Source organism: Pipistrellus hanaki, assembly GCF_964339955.1.
Source record: "Pipistrellus hanaki genome assembly, chromosome: 14".
NCBI lineage: Eukaryota > Metazoa > Chordata > Mammalia > Chiroptera > Vespertilionidae > Pipistrellus > Pipistrellus hanaki.
Genome location: NC_140516.1, coordinates 4,893,680 through 4,914,055, shown reverse-complemented (window position 1 = coordinate 4,914,055; position 20,376 = coordinate 4,893,680). Strand labels below are relative to the sequence as shown.

Here is a 20,376-nt window from a genome sequence, read left to right as displayed (position 1 = left end):
TGGGTTGTAAAATATGCTCTCCTCACGAACTGTGTCTGGTTAGCTCAGTTATGATTCATGGAATAACTAAAAGGAATCTTAGAGACGAACCACTCAAACCCAGCCTCAATTTTACAAATGAGTGAACTCAGGCAGAGAGAGATGAAGCAAGGCTGCTTGTTAGACGTCAAGCAGATGTTCATAAAGAAAGCAAGGCGGGAGACTCAGGCTTCTGACTCTCCAGTCTGATGCCCTCAGAACTACACCGAGTTGTATAAGATGCTGCATTAATAACAGAATTGACATAATTTGTTAAGTCTTATGATTAAAACAAATATTTTCAGTTTAACATGTGAAAAAAAAAACTCACATGATCACAACCACTCTATGAAACAGTGTAATTGTTATCATCCCCAGGCCTGAGGTCACACAGTAAGTGCTGAGCTGACTCCAAAGCCGATATCCTTAATCACTGTGCCACCTGGAGAAGTACTAGAACATTCCTCACTTCATCACAACCAAATTAACAAACTTAAGACTTCCAGTAAGTCCTCAAAATTTTAGTGCTTTGATATGAAAGTTAGCCTTTCTGCAAAAAAAAAAAAAAAAAAGGTTTTAAGAAATCAAGAGAAATTTAAAGGTTTACTGTATGTGCCCTCCTAGCATAAAATAAAGTCATTTCAACTTAAAAATCAAGCTATAGTATTAGAGTATTACCTTCTACATCAACTACCCTGAATTCAATCTAATCCTTCTGGGAGTAGCAGTGAAGGAATTCATTTATGGCATGGAGCTTCTTGAGAAACATTAGCCAAGCGGTAGTGTGGTGTCAATCACTTCCCAAAGGCTCTTCCCACATAAGATTGTGCGCCATGAACAAATGCACACCAAACAGTAATACACACCTTCAGAATAATAGAGCAGGGATTCCAAGATGGCTGCAGAGTATGTGGATGCTACACTCACCTGCTCCCAGCACCAAATCAGATTTACAGCTAAATTATAGAGTAATCAACCTGAATAACTAACTGAAGGCTAGCTGAACTGAAATATTATAACCAAGGATTTACAGAAGAAGCCACAGAGAGATGGTAAGAAGGGTGAAGATGCAGAAAGGGCTGGACATAACACCCACATACAGTGGAAGCCAAAGGGATATCTGGGATACAAAACTCCCTCCTCCCAGGAGCATGAGGTCTCAACCCGCACAGGGATTCCCAACCAGAGCAAGAGACTGAAGAGCAGCCCACAGTGCATCTGGTGTTGAAAGTCAGTGGGGATTCAGTCTGGTGGGAGAAAGGGGAGTATGTTAGAGACCCAGAGGCCACCTTCCTGGGGTCAAGCTCTCCTATTGTTACAGCACCAGTCTGGGGAGTGCACTGCCAGGTCCTCCAACTACTGGGGACACCACTCTGCCTGCTCAGGTCCTGCAGAGGAGGCTCTGCTAGCTGCACCCAGCAGGGACCCTGGGGAGCTCTTTTTCTGAAGCTCTTGGCTGAGACTACACGGTGACTGAACTGTGGAGCTTCAGAAAGGGGCCCATGCTTCCCCGCCTCCCCTGCAGAGCCTGCTCCCCCACCAACTGCTCAATCACCTGGCCTGTCCTTCCACTACCTGTGGGCCTGCCCTGCTGCGTTCAGTCCCACGGAGGGATAAGAGTGCCACACAGAGCTGGGACTTTCTGAGCACGTCTACTGGGAAGCAGGCAGATGGGTGCTGGGTCGTGTGGATACATCATGTGTGGTGGGGGTCACTCCAATCTCCTCTGGGAGCTCAACCCACACTATTCCTCAACAGATTAATGTGACCTGCCTTTTGGCTGCCAGGGAGCCCGCCCTGCTAAGCTCATTCCCGTAGGGAATCCGGCAGCTTTTCAGAGCTAGGACGTTCGGTGCACGCCTCCCTTGGAGGCTTTTGCCAGGGAAGGAGAAGAATCCCACCCCCCTCCTACAGGCTTACCCATAATGGGAGACGGTTTAGATCCGCCCTCCAAAGTCCACACCCTGCTGAGACCAGCTCCACAGAGAAAGGCAGTGCTTCGCAGAGCTGGGACAATGGTCCACAGGGAAAGGCAGTGCTTCGCGGAGCCGGGACAATGGTCCACGGGGAAAGGCAGTGCTTCGCGGAGCTGGGACAATGGTCAGGATTGGATGAAGTGCTGCGTCCCCCTCCTGCAAAACTGCAGGCATCACCCTCAGTGGAGACTCTTAGGATCTGCCCTCCCGAGCCCAGTGGCCTCCTGTTGTGTTGGCTGCAGAGGGGGCAGCTGGCAGCACCCAACCTGACCCTGCAGTGCACTCCCCCTGGAGAAGCTCAAGCCAAGAAGTATGAGCCACTTTCCCCTTACGGGGAGCCTGACAGAGAGACAACCAAGTAGGGGACTTACTGATCCTGTCATCCCAACCCCAGTCACCCCACCCTACCAAGCTAGTGAACTGTGGAAGGGTTTGTGGGTTGTGGCTAAGCTGGGCCCAATTTACAGTCTTTCTACAGATGGCTCTGGAAAAAGACTAGGCAACCTCAGGGGGAGGAGAGCCACCAACAGGTGGAGGCAAACACAGGAAACCGCAGACCTTTTACAGATCTGCCCCAGCTCTAAGAAAAGGAAGCTGATCCTCCGCTTGGATCCTCCCACGCACTCCCAAGCCAAGGAGACAGAGCCACAAACAGTGAGTAGCATAGCTAGTAGAGTAGCTGCAGACAGGTAGGGCAAGGCTGGTTACACACACCTGACAGTGACCTGTACCTGAACCTGCCAAGTGAAACCAGAACCAACACAATCAATGGGCTTCAGACCACACCAGAGCACAACCGGACTAGCAACACAAGTGCACCGGGGATTCCTAAAGGCACCAGACCCTACTGGGAACAACTTCATCTCCGGGGACAGCCCCTGCACAGCAACTCAAACACAGGGATCGAGGTTTATCCTTAAATAGTCACCCAGCCCGAAGAGTTAACACCAGCCAAGAAAGGATCAAAACAATGCAAGACTCAACTACACTAAGAGGGTGCACATAATCCACAAGAAACATTCCTGGAACACTGAGCTCAGGTGATCTGGAAAATTGTACCACTGAGTTCAACAAGACACCTACATCAAAAAGCCGTAACAGGCAGTTTGGAGCAAGCCACAGGAGTGGCCCAGCAACACAGCTCAGCAGCCATGGGGAGCCGGGGTCAACTTGTACAAACTAGCCTTCTCTGGAAAAGCTCCAGAAAAAAATGATGCCCCAGACTTAGCGAAGAAGAGACAATTGGTTTTAGCCATGAGCAAGCGGAGACGTCAGGAAAGGACTGAACATCCAATGAGGCTCACCAGCTGCATTTTTAAACGTGCAGTCTCCAAGGTCACTGCCCATCCTGACAATGTGGTCTGGTGCAGGCGCCAGGAGGAGAACTCGGAGAATCCCCAGCAGAGGAGTGCCTACAGGAGACTGCAGGGGCTCCAGGCCTGCAGCAGTGAAGGGGAACTTATAAATACTTTTGATGTGGCAAATGTGATGAGAATAAGTGCACCAAGAACTAAGGGTGAATCCCCAGGCCGTGCTGGTCCTGGGTCTCTACACACCCGTCCCAGCCCAGTGCAGCACAATTGTTACTTTAATGATCCCAGGACAGGTCTCTGCAGCCCACAGCTTCTGGGCAGCCAACAGGTCACCCGGGGAGACATCCAGAGACAGAATAACAAAGTGAGGAAAACAAGAGAGAGACTGGCTGCAGCTCTGAGGGTAGACAGGCTGGCCAGGGAGGCAAAGAGCCAGGAGTCAAGAAGAATGTTTTGATTTCATACAAATCTAATTTCATTGAACCTGCTATTATATCTCATTCTAACATAAAATATATGCACGTTTTAAATTATTAAAAAAAAAAAAAAAAAAAAAAAAAAAAAAAAAAAAGCTGTAACAAGTTTGGGAGCTGTAGCAGATCTACCGAATACACAGGGACACAATGAGGAGACAAAGAAATATGCCCCAATGAAAGAACAAGAGAAATTCCTATAAAAACTATTAAATTAAATGGAAGCAACCAATATAATCAGATGCAGAGTTTAAAAGAATGGTTATAAGGATGTTCAAGTACCTTCAAGGAGAAACAGATGATCTCAGTGAGAACTTAAAGAGATGATAAGCTTAAAAAGAGCATAAAAACCATAAAAAAGAACCAGTCCGAAATGAGAATACAATATCTGAAATGAGGAACACATAGATGAATCAATAGCACTTTGGTGAAGCAGAGGATTGAATCAGTTATTTAGAGAATTATGTAACAGTAAGCACCCACACAGAGCATCAAAAAGAAAGGAGAATTACAAAAAAAAAAAAAAAAAAAAAGGGGGGGGGGGAGGGAGTCTAAGGGACCTCCAGGACAACATCAAGCATAAAAATATCCATATTATCAGAAGGAGAAGAGATCAATAACCAGTGTGAAAAATTATGTCTGAAAATTACCCTAACATAGTGAGGAAAAAGTCACACAAGTTCAGTACATAGGGAATCCCAATCAAGATAAACACAAAGAAGCCCACAACGAGACACATGTAATTAAAAAGGCAAAGGTTAAAGATGAAGAGAGAATCTTAAAAGCAGCAAGGGAGAGTTACTTATATACAAGAGAGCTCCCATAAGGTTGTCAGCTAATTTCTCAACAGAAACACTTCAGAAGAGACTGGGATGAAATATTCAAAGTGATGAAAAGCAAGGAACTATAACTAGGACTACTTTCTCCAGCAAGGCTATCATTTAAAACTTGAAGGACAAATAAAGAGTTTCCCACACACACAAAAAAAAGTTAAATGAGTTCATTACCCCCAAACCAGTATGGCAAGAAAGAGAAACATAGGTATAAGGGAAAAGATGGCAGTAAGTACCTATCCAATAAAAGGGTAATATACAAATTAACCAGCCACAAGATGGCAGTGCCCAGTCCTCTCAGCCCCACCGGAGTCGCCCAGTCCTGGGGTGGCAGACCACCGAGAGCAGGGTGTGAGCGACCTGGCGGGATGCTTGCTTCCTCACCACGGCGACAAGGCAAGTGTTCCACTCCCATTCACAGATGGGCCTCTGGCCAGGCCAGGGCATGGAGCACTTGCGTCGTCACCCCTGGCAACAAGGTAAGCATTCCACACCTGGCCGTGGATGGGCTTCTGGGCCGCAGAGAGCCTCTGGGCAGCAGGCACGAAGCAGCCAGGCCTCACAGAGAGCTATTGGCACACGGATTCGTGTGCAGGGCTACTAGTCTATATGTATAAAAGATTCATGTCCGTCCATCCAACGGTAGTTATGATGCACACTGACCACCAGGGGGCCGGTGCACAACGCAGGAGCTGCCATGACGTGCCCTGGCCATTTAAAAATAAATGGCACCACGGAGCTGGAGCCGACAAACCAACATTCGGCTTCCCCCACGTGGGACACAGGCCCTGCCACCACCCTAAAGCAACATCCCACCAAACTGCAGCCAACGCTGCCAAGACCCCATGGTGCAAAGTGTGACCCACAGCCCAGACCACCCCAGAAATGGGTGCTGTGGGCGCTGGATAATGACATCACATAGCAATGCCTGGCTTCCTCTCCCTAGCGACTAGCCTCGTTGGAGTTTCTTCAGCCCAGAATCCAGCTTGCTTTATAGCCAGGTGCAAACATTTTATAGTTTAACCAAATGTTTGTATTTTCCCGTGCTTTATCTCATTTGATCCTCACAAAAGTCCTGGAGTAGATAAATAGGAGACTAGGTAGAATTCTATTTTCTTTTCATTAGCAAGATGCAAAGAGCGATATTAAAATATTTCTTCTAATTAATTTCCTTTTGATGTGCAAGAATCCGTGCACTGGGACACTAGTTAATAATAACCTTAACTGTAAACAAATTAAATGCTCCAATCAAAAGACAAAGAGTAGCTAAGTGGGGGGGGGGGAATGTGTTATATATATCGGGTCTAGTAATAATTAATGTCGTTTTTCAACATTCGTTTAAAATCTTGCTTGGCGTTGACTTGTATTGACATAACCTTCAAACACGTGGTATCTACAGAACGTGTGAAGTGCAATTAACAAGTTTTGCTTGAAAAAGTTTGTGTTTGGTTTGGTTTTTGTTGCAAAACTAGGGCTAAGAAGATGGCGGATGAAGAGCATATTCGGCACTGCATGCTTTACGAGTTCCAATTAGGAAGAAAAGCAAGTGAGGCTGCAAAAAACATCTGTAGTGCTCTTGGTCAAGATGCAGTTAGCGCCAGAAAATGCCAGCGTTGGTTTGAGAAATTTCGCGAGGGAAATTTTTCATTAGATGACAAGAGTGGTCGAGGCCGTGTGTCCAATTTTGATCAAGAAGCTCTTCAAGCTCTTTTGGTGCAAAATCCTCAAATTACCCAACAAGAGCTTGCGACAACTTTAAATTGTTCACAAAAAACAATTTCCAATCAATTGCGTGCACTTGGCAAAGTCCAAAAGTTTGGAAAATGGGTTCCTCATGAGTTGACCGACAACAACCGTAATCAAAGAGTCACAATTTGCAGTTCACTCCTCTCTCGTCAAAACCGTTTGCCGTTTTTAGAGCAAATTGTTACCGGAGATGAAGAATGGGTGCTGTATGTTAATTTGAAAAGGCGGCCTCAATGGTTGGACAAAAATGAGGCTCCGCAGCCCACGCCAAAACCTGACTTGAATGCGAAAAAAGTGATGTTGTGTGTTTGGTGGAATTTTAAAGGAATTCTTCATTATGAACTTTTACCATCTAACCAAACCATTACAAGTGCAGTGTATAGTGCCCAATTGGAAAGGTTAGCCCAAGCTTTAAGAGAAAAAGAACCCGCGCTGATTAATCGGAAGGGCGTAATTCTTCACCACGATAACGCACGACCGCATACTGCAAGAATCACTGCTGAAAAACTGTGCCAGTTGGAATGGGAAGTTCTCCCTCAACCTGCATATTCTCCTGATATTGCCCCTCCCGATTACCATTTGTTTCGTTCTTTGCAAAACTTTCTTCTTGGAAAAAAATTTAATAATGAAGAATGCCTCAAAAATGCATTGACCGAATTTTTTGCATCAAAATCACAAGAATTTTACAACAGAGGGATTAAAATGCTTCCTGAGCGTTGGGCACAAGTAGTAGAAAACAACGGCAACTATATTGTTGATTAAATTTTATTGTATTGTTTAAATAAATTCGATTTTAAAAAGTATTAGAAAACGACATTAATTATTACTAGACCTAAAATATATATATATATATATATATATATATATATATATATATATATATATGTGTGTGTGTGTGTGTGTGTGTGTGTGTTTGTGTGTGTGTGTGTGTGTGTATAACATTTTCTCTACAAGAGATCTACCTCAGAACAAAGAATATACAAAAAGACAAAAAAAAAAAATTAAGGGATGAAAAAAAAATTTCACGCAAATGGAAACAAAAAACAAAATTGGGCCCTAGCCAGTCTGGCTCAGTGGATAGAGCATCAGCCTGCGGACTAAAAGATCCTAGGTATGACTCCAGTCATGGGCATATGGCCATGTTGTGGGCTCGATCCCCAGCATGGGGCATGCAAGAGACAGCCGATCAATGATTCTCTCCCATCACTGATGTTTCTATCACTCTCTCCTTCTCCTTTCCCCTCTAAAATCAATAAAAATATATATACTTTTTTTAAAAAAAAAAAACACAAAGTTGGGGTAGCTATACTTGTATCAAACAAAACAGACTTCAAAACAAACGCCATAAAAGAGACAAATAAGTTCACTTCATGATACTAAAGGGACCATTCCAACAAGAGAAAATAAATATATATACACCCAAAATAGGAGAACCTAAGTATATTTTTAAAATCTAGAAAGAAATTAAAGGAGAGCTCAACAGCAATACAGGCATAGTAGGGAATTTTAATATCCCACTGACATCAATGGATAGATCTTCCAGGCAATAAATCAACAAGGCAACAATGACCTTAAATGACACACTGAATGGGATGGATTTAATTGATATTTACAGAGCACTTCATCCCAAAGCAGAAGACTACACTCTTCTCAAGTGCATATAGAACATTCTCAAAGATAGACCACATGTTAGGACACAAACTAAGTCTTAAGACATTCAAGAAGATTGTAATCATATCAAGATTTTTCTCTGACCACAACTATATGAAACTAGAAATCAATTACAATAAAAAATAATAAAATTATTCAAACATGTAGAGGCTCAAAAACATGCAATTAAACAATGAAGGGGGTTAATAATGAGGGGGGAAAGTAGAAATCAAATTACCTGGACACAAATGAAAAGGAATACACAGTGACCCAAAATAATATAGGACACAGCAAAAGCAGTCCTGATAGGAAAGTTCATGGCATTACAGCCCTATTTCAAGAAGCAAGAATATTTTCTAGTATAAAATCAAACTCTGTATCTAAAAGAACTAGAAAAAGAAAAACAAAGCCCAGAATAAGTAGAGAGAAAATGACAGAGAGACTAAAAAAACATCACACACAATATGAAAATGAAACCATAAGCCAGTTCTTTAAAAAGACAAACGGGATTGACAAATCTTTAACCAGATTCATCAAGAAAAAAAGAGAAAGAACACAATTAAATAAAAGCAAAATTGAAAGAGGAGGAATAACAACTGATACCACAGAAATACAAAAGGTTGTAAGAAAATACTATGTCAATAAATTGGAAAATGTGGGTGAAATGGATAAATTCATAGAAACATACAAACTTCCAAAACAGAAACAGGAAGAATTAGAAAATCTAAATGGAGTAATCACAACTAATGAAATAGAAGCAGTAATAAAAATAAAATAAAATAAAATAAAATAACTCCCAGTAAACAAAAGTCCTGAACTGGATAGTTTCACACTGTGAACTTTATCAATCATTCAAAAAAAGAACTAACACCTATCCTTCTGAAACTAAATTTCAAGAGAAAGGAAGACTTCAAAACTCTTTTCACAAGGCCAGCATTATCCTAATTCTAAAACCAGATAAAGAAAGACACTACAAAGAAAAAAAATTATAGGCCAATCCTAAAATCCTCAACAAAATATTAGCAAATTAGATGCAGCACTACATTAAAAAGATCATACACCATAATTAGGTGGGATTTATTCCAGGGATACAATGTTGGTATAATATTTCCAAATCAATAAGTGTGATACATCAAATAAACAAATTGAAGAATTAAAAAAATCACATGATCCTATCAATAAATGCAGAAAAGCATTTAACAAAATCCAGCGCCTATTTTATATATATAAAAGCCTAAGCAACCAGTCAACCGGCCAACTGGCTGGCAGCTACGAAGCGCACTGACCGTCAGGGGACAGATGCTCAACACAGAAGCAGAAAACACAGGCATAGAAATATGGAACAGACTGATGAATCTCAGAGGGGAGGGGGGAGGAGGAAGGCAGGGGCCCCTAAGGGGATGTCAGAGGCCAAGTGCATGAATGTGTGCACCAGTAGGGTCCCTCAGCCTGGCCTGCAGGGATTGGGCCAAAACCAGCTCTCTGACATCCCCTTGAGGGTTCTGGATTGTGAGAGGGTTCAGGCCAGGCCAAGGGACCCCACTGGTGCATGAGTCCATGCACTGGGCCTCTAGACTATAGATATGAAAGGCTAAGCGGCGGGCCGGTAGCTATGATGCACAGTGACCACCAGGGGGCAAACGCTGCTGAATGACAGCAACTTTGCAGAGCGCCCTCTGGTATTGTAGGACTCCTCTGATCCCCGCAAGCCAGGTCAGAGGGACCCCACTGACTCCACAGTGGCCTTTGAGCCCCAGCACTGCCCCGGTGCGGCCGGCCGGGGAGGGACCACAGGAGGTTGGCTCCAGGGCGCGTCTGGCCTGTGTCACCCAGTCTGCCCCACCCGCCACTTTCTAATTAATTTCCTTTCAATGTCCATGAATCTGTGCACCAGGCCTCTAGTTTATGATAAAAACTCTCTGTAAACTGGGAACAGAGGGATCATACCTGAACATAATAAAGATCATATATGACAAACTCACAACCCTATGACCCAGCAATTCCACCTCTGGGTATATATCTGAAGAAACCTGAAACACTACTTTGAAAGCACATATGCACCACTTTGTTCATTGCAGTGTTATTTATAATAGCCAAGATTTAGAAGCAGCCCAAGTGCTCATCAGTAAATGAGAAGATAAAAGCTCTGGTATATTTACACAAAGACTACTACTTGGCCATAAAAAAGAAAGACTTTTACAACAGCATGGATGGACATGGAGAGTAATATGGTAAGTAAAATAAGCCAGTGAGAGAATGAGAAATTCCATGATTTCACTTACATGTGGAATTTAATGAACAAATAAACTAAGATAAAAACGGACTCAGAGATTCAGAGAACAGACTGACAGCTGGTCAGAGAGCAGGGGTCCTAAGGACTGGGTGAAAAAAGTAAAGTGATTAAGCAAAACAACAAACTCACAGACACCGACAGTATGGTGATTATCAGATGGAAAGGGGAGGTAGAAGAGGGTAAAGGAGAAATAAAGGTGATGGGTGGAGACTTCACTTTCTCTGGCGAACACACAGTACAACATACAGATGATGTAATACAGAATTGTACACTTGAAACCTATATGATTTTCTTAATCAATGTCACCCCAATAAAATCAATTTAAAAAAATTTTAAGCCGGGACCGGTTTGGCTCAGTGGATAGAGCGTCGGCCTGCGGACTGAAAGGTCCCGGGTTCGATTCCGGGCAAGGGCATGTACCTTGGTTGCGGGCACGTCCCCAGTGGGGGGTGTGCAAGAGGCAGCTGATCGATGATTCTCTCTCATCGATGTTTCTAACTCTCTATCCCTCTCTCTTCCTCTGTGAAAAATCAATATATAAAAAAAAAAAAAAAAAAAAAAAATTTAAGTTCCTCTGCAGTCAATCCCTCCCCTCACCTCTGACCCCAGTCAACCACTAATCTGCTTTATTACTGACTAGAGGGCTGGTGCACAAAATTCGTGCCCAGGGGGCTGGCGTTCCCTCAGCATGGCCTGCGCCCTCTCACAGTCCAGGACACGTTGAGGGATGTCCACCTGCAGGGAGTGGGCCTAAGCCGGCAGTCAGACATCCCGCTCGCAGTCCGGGACCCTCGCTTCTTACCACCCACCTGCTTCTGTTCCTTAGCACTGCCATGGAGGCGGGAGAGGCTCCCACCACCTGCTGCACTCGCAAGCCATGAGCCCGGCTCCTGGCGGAGCGGCACTCTGCCTGTGGGAGTGCACTGACTACCAGGGGCCAGGGGGCAGCTCCTGCGTTCAGGGTCTGCCCCTGGTCAGTGCACATCACAGTGATGGGTCAGTCTGGTCATTCCACCATATCAGTCACGTAGGCCTTTATTATATAGATTCAATGGTTTTGGGGGGTTTGGCTCTAGCACAAACATGAATGGAATTTTATGGTACATATTCTTCTGTGTCTGCTTCTTTTGCTCAGCATAATGTTTGCTAATGTCATGCTGTGACATTATCAGAAGTTTCCTTTTTACTGCTTGGTAGTATTTCATTGTATACTTATTGACAGAAATTTGAGCTATTGCCATGTTTGATCTCTAATGATTAGGGCATAAATTATTTGTAATGCAAGTTTTTACTTAATAATGAGGGGTGCAATTTCTGGGTCATAGAATAAGTGTATGTTTAAGTTAACCAGAAACTGCTGAACTTTTTCCAAAGTGCCTGTATCATTATAAATTCCTACTAACAATTTACGTTAAGTTCCTGCTGCTCTATATTCTCATCAACACTTCATATTGTCAGTCTTTTCTATTTTAACCATTCCTGTGGGCTAAATGTTATTTACAGTTTTGATTTGATTACCCTAAATTAGGGGTGTCGAACTCAATCAGAGAAGGGTCCAAAATCTAAAATCCAGCCTAAATCGCGGGCCGAATGGTTTACTGAACAGTCATAAACTGACAATGTCATAAACTGACAGCGGAGTGCAGTGATGACAGCGCGGTGCGGGCCACATTGCAAGGCCTGGCGGGCTGGATTTGGCCCGCGGGCCTTGTGTTTGACACATGTGCCCTAAATAACTAAATATGTTGAAAATTTTAAATGTGCATATTGGAAACTCAAATATCTTCTTTTGTGAAGCATCTATCCAAATCTCTTTGCCAATGTTGTAAATTGAGTTGTCTGCTTTCTTATTAGTGGTTTACAGAGGTCCTTTATATTCACTGGATAAAAGTCCTTTGTCAGATATATGAATTGCAAGTATCTCCTTCCAATTAGTAGCGTATCTTTTCTTTTTCTTAACAGTGTCTTCTTTTTTTTAAAATATATTTTATTAATTTTGTACAGAGAGGAAGGGAGAGAGATAGAGAGTCAGAAACATCGATGAGAGAGAGTCATCGATCAGCTGCCTCTTGCACAACCCCCAATGGGGATATGCCCGCAACCAAGGTACATGCCCTTGACCGGAATCGAACCTGGGACCTTTCAGTCCCCAAGCCGATGCTCTATCCATTGAGCCAAACCGGTTTCGGCAACAGTGTCTTAATTTTTAAGTTTAATTTAACATTAAAAAAAACTTATTGTTGGGGGTGGGAGCGGCCGGGGAGAGGTCAATGGAGAAAAAGAAGACTCATGTCATAATTTGAATTTAAAACAAACAAACCAACAAAAAAGTACTGTTAGCGCCTTTTGTATCAGGTATAAGACTGAATATTTTCCCCTTCAGAGTGGGCACAAAATGAGGATGTATGCTTATCACTTCTATCCAAACACAGAATTTGAGGTCCTAGACAGTGCAATAAGGAAAGAAAGGAAACAAAAAAAAAAAAGAGAGAGAAGAGAAAGAGGAAGGAGAGAAAAGAATGTAAAGGGGGAGGGAGGGAAGGAGAGAGAAAGGGAGGGAAAAAGAGTGAAAGAAAGAAGATAAGGAAGGTACTGTACAGGTATACTGATTGAAAAGGAAGAAGTAAAACTATCTTTTCAATGATTATAGGTATTGTAGGAAAATTCTAAAACCCTAAGCAAAATAATAAGCAGAATAACAGAATAAGTGAATTTAAAATAGCTACAAGATATAAAGATATATGCAAATCCAACTGTATTTCTACATATTAGCAAGGAACAAGTGGAATAGGATTTTTACTCCCTTTTATAATAAAATCAAAATATACAAAATAAAGATATAAATTTGACAAAAATATGCGCATGGTGTGAATACTACAAAACTAAAAAAAAAAAAATGTTGCAAGAAATTAGAGCCCTGGCTGGGTTGCTCATTGGTTAGAGCATCATCCTGTACATCAAAAAGGTTTCAGGGCACATACCAAGGCTGTGGGATCAATCCCCAGACGGGACACGTGCAGGAGGCAACCAAACAATGTTTCTCTCTCCCTCCCTCCCTCTCTCTCTCTCTCTCTCTCTCTCTCTCTCTCTCTCAAGAGGCAACCAAACAATGTTTCTCGCTCTCGCTCTCACTCTCGCTCTCTTCCTATGAATAAAGATGAATAAAGATGTCCTCAGGTAAGGGTTAAAAAAAAGACATTGGAGAAATATACATACCTCATTCATGGATTCAAAGGTTCGATATTAATTTCCCACAAACTGATCTAGTGACTCAAGGCAATCCCAATTCAAATCCCAAGAAGTTTTTGAAACTAAAAAGCTAATTTTAAAATATTTATTAAATGCACAGAACTTTTGAAAGTAATGAACAAAGTTGGAGGATTTATACCAACCAATTTCAAACCATACATAAAGCTACAGTAAGAAAGACAGTATGGTATGACATATGGAGAGACATACAAATCTGTAGGAGAGGGAATCTAAAAACAGACCTACACAAATATCATGAGTAGATTTCCAACAAAAACATCAAGGCAATTCTATAGCCAAACGATAAGAGATTCAAAAGGGAAGGATAATCTTCAGCAAATACCATAAAAAATATTGTGTATTCAAAAAGGAAAATAATGAACCTAGACCCATACCCCACACCACATACCCTAGCAACCCCTAAAAATAGATCACAGACCTAACTATGATAACTAAAACCATAAAACTTTTAAGAGAAAATTTCTGTGGTCTGATTTTTTAAAATAGTATTTCAGGTATTTCTGTATGTTAATTTTTGTAATTAATAAATATATACCTTTTGCATTTTGAAAAAGGCAAGTAAAATAAAGGACCAAGAATCCTTTCAAACTTTTAAAGCATGTCTTCATGTTTAAAATCAAATTTCACAACTCACTGTGAGTCCCTTATCCATATACCATAGTCATACACTCTTTCTTCAATTGACATGCAGAAATATTCAGAGGAAAAGAACAAAAACCTTAACTTCCAATAAGAAGAGGTTACCTCCTAGGGCATTGGCCTGCAAACTGTGGCTCTTTGGCCTCTTGCGTGTGGCTCTTCCACAAAATACCACGGCCTGGGCGAGTCTATTTTGAAGAAGTAGCATTAGAAGAAGTTTAAGCTAAAAAGATTTGGCTCTCAAAAGAAATTTCAATCATTATACTGCTGGTATTTGGCTCTGTTGACTAATGAGCTTGCCCACCACTGTCTGGGGAACTGCAGTTTTTCCTCAGTGATTATGTTTTGGGTGCCTTTGCTAACATCATAAATAATCAAATCTGCCTAAGATATAATACCATCTATAATTTTAAATATAAAACAGCTACCAGATCCACTTTAAATATAAAACAGCTACCAAATCATGACAATATGAAAAACGGTATGTACTGCCAAATGTCTAGCAATGACCTGTCCTGGTTGAGATTCATAATGCATCACAGAGATCACAATTTTTAAAAATGAAAACAAATTTAAACTATTCTAAGCATAATGCTCAGCCCAATAATTTAGAGGATACTTCCAGAAACATATTATTACCTACTAGTCATAAACTGTGTTTAACAAAATAATGGATCAGAGTCAATTCTAGTTTCACACAACACCAAAATTTAAAACAATGCATAATGCATTGTTTCCGCCCATGTATTATATATTGTGCATAACAAATTACCCCAAAACTCTGGTTTAAAACAATGAACATTTATTATCGCACAGTTCTACGATCTCAATAACTCCTGCAAACAGTCTTCCACTTCCATTTCGTGCCTGAGCAACCAAACCAGCAATGAGACAGGGGGTCTCCCAAATACTTCCCATGGGACTGGGGGCAAGAAAACACGGAAAGAGAAAAATCTGCATTGGAGAATGTGGGGCCTTTTCCCAGTGTCTATGAGAAATACATGAACTGTCTAACTGCAGGACAGTCTAACAAAATCAAAGGAAAAGTGAAACTGCACCTAGGCCAAGGATTTAGCTTCCGAATCCCATCCAACTAGCAAAAACACAAAACCTTTCCTCAACTCTAACGGCTCTTCTCACTCTGTGTTCTGAGGCAGATAAAGGTTTCTTTTTTTATCATTTTACAAACTGGGTCTCCAAATAAGGTTTTAAGAAAGAAGGTTCCGTTACCTTTGCATTTACACATACAGAGGCTAATCCCCATGAAAACTAAATTTAAAATAAAAGTTGGGAGCTCCATAAGCCTTCCCTTTCCGCGATGGAGCTGGAGGCAGGTGTGGGCACAGCCCTTCACTCCAGATTAGGGGGAAACGCAGAGTGTTCCTTAAGGCACACAAAACCAGTAACATAAACCATTGTGACTTTAAGTTTTCACTAAAAACTTCATCCAGGTGAACAACAAAACACTGTCGGACGGAAGATTTGGAGAGAAATGAGAGGTAACAATGAAAAGGACCTACCTGTGCTTTCCCTCGGCAGCTTCCTGTGTGTGCAGGTCTCCGGAGATCACTCACGTCGGGGGAGCTCGCGGTCCGGACCTTCATGTTACGGATCAGGGAAGCTCATCCCGGGGCGAGGGCTGGCTTGTCCCGGTCTCCGGACCTCCCGGGCTTCACCAGGGACTCGCCGCGGGCTGCCCACGGGGCCCTGGGCGCGCGACGGCCCTGCGCCCGGGCTCGTCCGGCCCCAGCGCCGCCCGGAGCCCCGCGGGCCGAGGGCGCAGAAGCGGAGCCGCCCCGCCGGCCCACCTGTCGCCGACCTCACGGCGGCCACGCCCCCGGCGGAGGCTCCCGGCGCCGGGACGCGGCGGGGACGGCAGGTGCGCGCGGCGCGGGGCCCGGCGCGGGCGGCCGGCACGGTCACCGCGGGCGGGCGCTGCGCTCGCGGCCGGGTCGCCGGGGCCGCCGGGAACCAGCGGGAGACGAAGACGCCTCCAGGCCGCAGCTCCGGCCCCTCGGGCCTATTTACACGCCGGGGCTGGAGGACGCCGAGGCCCGTCACGTGACGCGCGCATCACGTGCTCGGCCTGTAGGGCGGAGTGTTGCCGGGCAACGACGGCACGCTGGGGCGGCGAAGCGGTGCGGGGTCCCGGCACGCTCCCTCCTCCCGGCGGCAGAGGCGAGAGCCTCGCCTGCGTTTCTCATTAGTGTTTGGGAAGGGGGATTTGTCCCAGCAGTGGGATGTTGAACTTCGAGGAAAGAAATGGAAAACGTCCTTATCCAAAGCTACCAAGTGAGGGGAGAGCACAGAAATAAGCAGTAATTGTTTTGTGTGCCTTAAGGAACGCTCTGCTTCACCCCTAATCGGGAGTGAATGGCTGTGCCCACACCTGCCTCCACCTCTATCGCTGAAAGGGAAGGCTTATGGAACTCCCAACTTTTATTTTAAATTTAGTTTTTATGGGAATTAGTCTTTGTACGTGTAAATACAGACATACCTAAAGTAAATATTTCTCAGCTTTCGCCCATGTAAACTTAGTTTCTTTGTTTTTAGTGACTGTTTTTCCCAAGTTCAGTTTTCCTGGATCAAATTTTGAAAAGGTTCATTCAGCCACTGCCATAATATTCATTACAAATTGCATAAAAGACCAAAAGTTTGTATTATTTCCCAGTAAGTACTTGAGCCAACACCCTTAGTATTCCAGAATTGTTTTGTTGTCCAGGAGTGATCTATGGGAGAGTCAAGTAAGTCCTTCCCCACAATTCTGGTCACTGCATACTTAGCTGTCCAACAGCAAGTTGACAGGGTCAAATTAGTGGTCTGCAAATACTCTCTAGATCAGAGGTTCCCAAACTTGTTTGTGCCGTAGACCCCTTGCCATGTTTTTCGGTTTTGGGTAGACCCCCTACTTACCTGATATTGATTTTTTTGTAAATTTCTAACTGTAGTGAAGTTTAGTGTTAAAATTTAATAAAAAATAATGTACCTACTTTTCTCCGGCATTCTCAAACAAAATAACACTGATTCACTATAATTTGTATGATAAACTACCAGTTTATATTTTTTTAAATATTTTCTCAGCACTTTCCTATTCAAGATTCAGGAAACGAATGAACGTATTTTTCTCACATTCATATTTATAGAGTGACGGATTGAACAAGTCGGTGCAAGTTCGCGAAGCTGAGACAAAAATTGGCAAGAATGTTTACTGCGCGTATGCTTGTAACAAGATGATACTGGTATATCATTATGTGCAGGTTTTTATCCTACAACTTACACAATTTTATAAACATATATAATAAATTTTTTACTTCATAGGTACTTTTATAAATAATTTATATGTTTTTATATTATAAGATAATCTGATGTAAGTAAATAGGTTCTATCAGTGTATGTTGAGATCCACTATCGTGGACCCCCATTTTCATTTCATGGACCCCCAAATTTTTTTTTTCGCTGACGTAGACCCCTTGCAGGTTGTCATAGACCCCTGGGGGTCGATATAGACCACCTTGGGAATCACTGCTCTAGATCAATACAATAAGTTCAAACATCCTCTGCATTTCTGTCACACACCTAGAATGCATTATTACAAAGAGTACAAAATATAGTGATGAATTTTCTCCATGCTCTTTTATTAATTTTTAAATATATTTTTATTGATTTCAGAGAGGAAGGGAGAGGGAGAGATAGAAACATCCTATATCCTATATAATAAAGAGGTAATATGTAAATCGACCATCACACCAACACACAAGATGGCCACTCCCATGTGGTCAAAGATGGCCTCCTCCATGTGGACATAAGATGGCCGCCACAAGATGGTCAGTAGTGGGCAATCAGGCCAGCAGAGCAGGGCAGTTGGGAGAGACCAGGTCTGCAAGGGAGGGCAGTTGGGGGCAATCAGGCCTTCAGGGGAGTGCAGTTAGGGGTGACTGGGCCAGCAGAGGAGGGCAGTTGTGGGGGGACCCAGGCCTGCAGGGGAGGGCAGTTGGGGATAACAGGCTGGCAGGGGAGGGCAGTTAGGGGGAATCGGGCTGGCAGTGGAGCAGTTAGGCATCAATCAGGCTGGCAAAGGAGTGGTTAGGGTATGATCAGGCTGGCAGGCAGAAGTGGATAGGGGCAATCAGACAGACTGGCAGGCGAGTGGTTTGGATCCAGCATTTCTGGATTATGAGAGGGACATCCCTTGAGGGGTCCCATATTGGAGAGGGGTGCAGGCTGGGCTGCACAAATTTCGTTCACTGGGTCTCTATTCAATGATAAGAGACAATCATTGATCATTGGAGTCCTCCTGCACATCCAACACTGGGGATTGAACCCACAACCCAAGCATGTGCCCTGACTGGGAAGCAAGCCATGACCTCCTGGTTCATAGGTCAACCCTCAACCACTGAGCCACACAACCACTGAGCCACACTGGCTGGGCTCTTCTTTTACTATTGAAAATAGGTTACAAGGCCAACTGCCACACTTGGTTGACTTTTTCCGCTGCTTTGGGGAGCAGATGTTCCATATGAAGGCGGGAGCAATATCTCTCATTGGCTAAACCATGTCTAGAAAACAAAAATGTTGATGGGTGGGTGTGGAATCCTGCCATCCTGTAAGCAGTGGCAGAGAACCTTCGTAGATCAGAGGAACCTGTGAGTTAGGCAGAACTCAAGGGGACAATGCAAAGGGGAGTCCTAGCTCAGCCAGTACTCGTAGGCAATTGACCCAACCTTTCTGAGCCTCTTTCTTCATTTATCTCCTGAATAGAGTAGGATGAAGTTGAAATAATACTGGCACAACACTTTAAAGTGCCCGACACAGGAATCAATAAATGTCAAATCTCTATGTGCAGCCTTTGGTAAGAGTCCCAAGGGAAAGGGAGCTGACAATGGAACATGTCCCGGTCTTGGGATTGGATTCTTACCTGAACTGGAGTTGAGGATGGGATTGTCAGCAAGGAAACCAAGTCTTTGCGCTTCAAATGGAAGGCTGCCACAGAGGATTGCTCTTGGCGGTGAAGTGCTCACTTGTGGCAGCAGGTTAATTCCAAATCCTATATGTGGTGATGGGGACTCCTAATATATACCTGCCTCAGCCTACATAGGAAACTGCCTGCCCTCTCCTAGAGAACGGTCAGGCCTGAGCCAGGTGGACAGCGTTACCCCAAGAGCCTGTCAAACCTGACTGTCCGCCAAGTGCTTAAACATATCTAACCATTTCTAGTTTTTTACTTAGGGTTTCACTGTGAACAGCAAAATGCATTGCTGTGTCTGGTAAGATACACTGCAAATTATGGCTCTCTAATGGCATTTCACCTAACAATATGCAAATCGACCAGACAGCAGGACAACTGGTCGCTATGCACACTGACCACAAGAGAGACGATGCTCAATGCAGGAGCTGCCCCCAGCCAGCAGGCCCTGATTACCCGATGGAGAATGGGAAACCAGGGGTGGGTGGGTGGATGCAGGCAGTGCCAGGCCAAGGCAGGTGTGAGTGGGGCAATTGGAGCCCTCACACACAGAGGCAACTGGCATCGGTGGTGGGGGGCCTTTGATCGCAGGCCAGGCCTAGGGACCCTACCTATGTTTGAATTTCAAGGGCTGGGACTCTAGAAGAGATATAAATTGATTGGTCAGTGGTATTTAGACGAGATCGGGCGCGTTCAGGGTGGTATGGCCGTAGACTGGTCAGTGGTATTTAAAGCCACAGGATTGAGTGAGTTACACAGAGCAGAAATTGTCATACTTTCTGCCCTCAACCCAGGATCAAAAATACGTTTTTACATACTGACCAAATATATGTACCTATCTTAAAAGTTTCAAGCAAATTTAGCCCTAGCCAGTTTGGCTCAATGGATAGAGCATCAGCCTGTAGATTGAAGGGTCTTGGGTTCGATTCTGGTCGAAGGCATCTACCTCGGTTACAGAGTCAATCCTACCTGGGTTGCAGGCTCGATCCCTGGTCCTGGTCCAGCGTGCATGAAGTAGGCAACCAATCAATGTCTCTCTCTCTCACACACACATCGATGTTTCTCTCTGTGTGTCTCTCCCCCTCCCACTCTCTCTAAAAATCAATGGAAAAAAGATCTTCAGGTGAGGATTAACAACAATGAAAAGAAGCGAAGTTAAGCCTTCCTGTATGTAATGCACTATTTCCTTTCTCTTCTACTTT

The 20,376-nt window shown here is 43.7% G+C and overlaps 1 protein-coding gene across 6 annotated transcripts in view; it reads right to left on the bottom strand.

The window, feature by feature from the left end:
• Window positions 1-16,262, bottom strand: part of MARCHF8 (membrane associated ring-CH-type finger 8) — an 85,759-nt gene extending 69,497 nt beyond the window's left edge. For 3 of the 6 annotated variants that reach the window (XM_084904739.1, XM_084904741.1, XM_084904742.1), the window contains exon 1: window positions 15,732-16,262. The gene's annotated coding sequence lies outside the window, so the exon portion shown is untranslated. The remainder of the gene's footprint in view (window positions 1-15,731) is intronic. The other 3 variants (XM_084904745.1, XM_084904747.1, XM_084904744.1) reach the window with 2 other exon arrangements.
• Window positions 16,263-20,376: the final 4,114 nt, after the last annotated feature.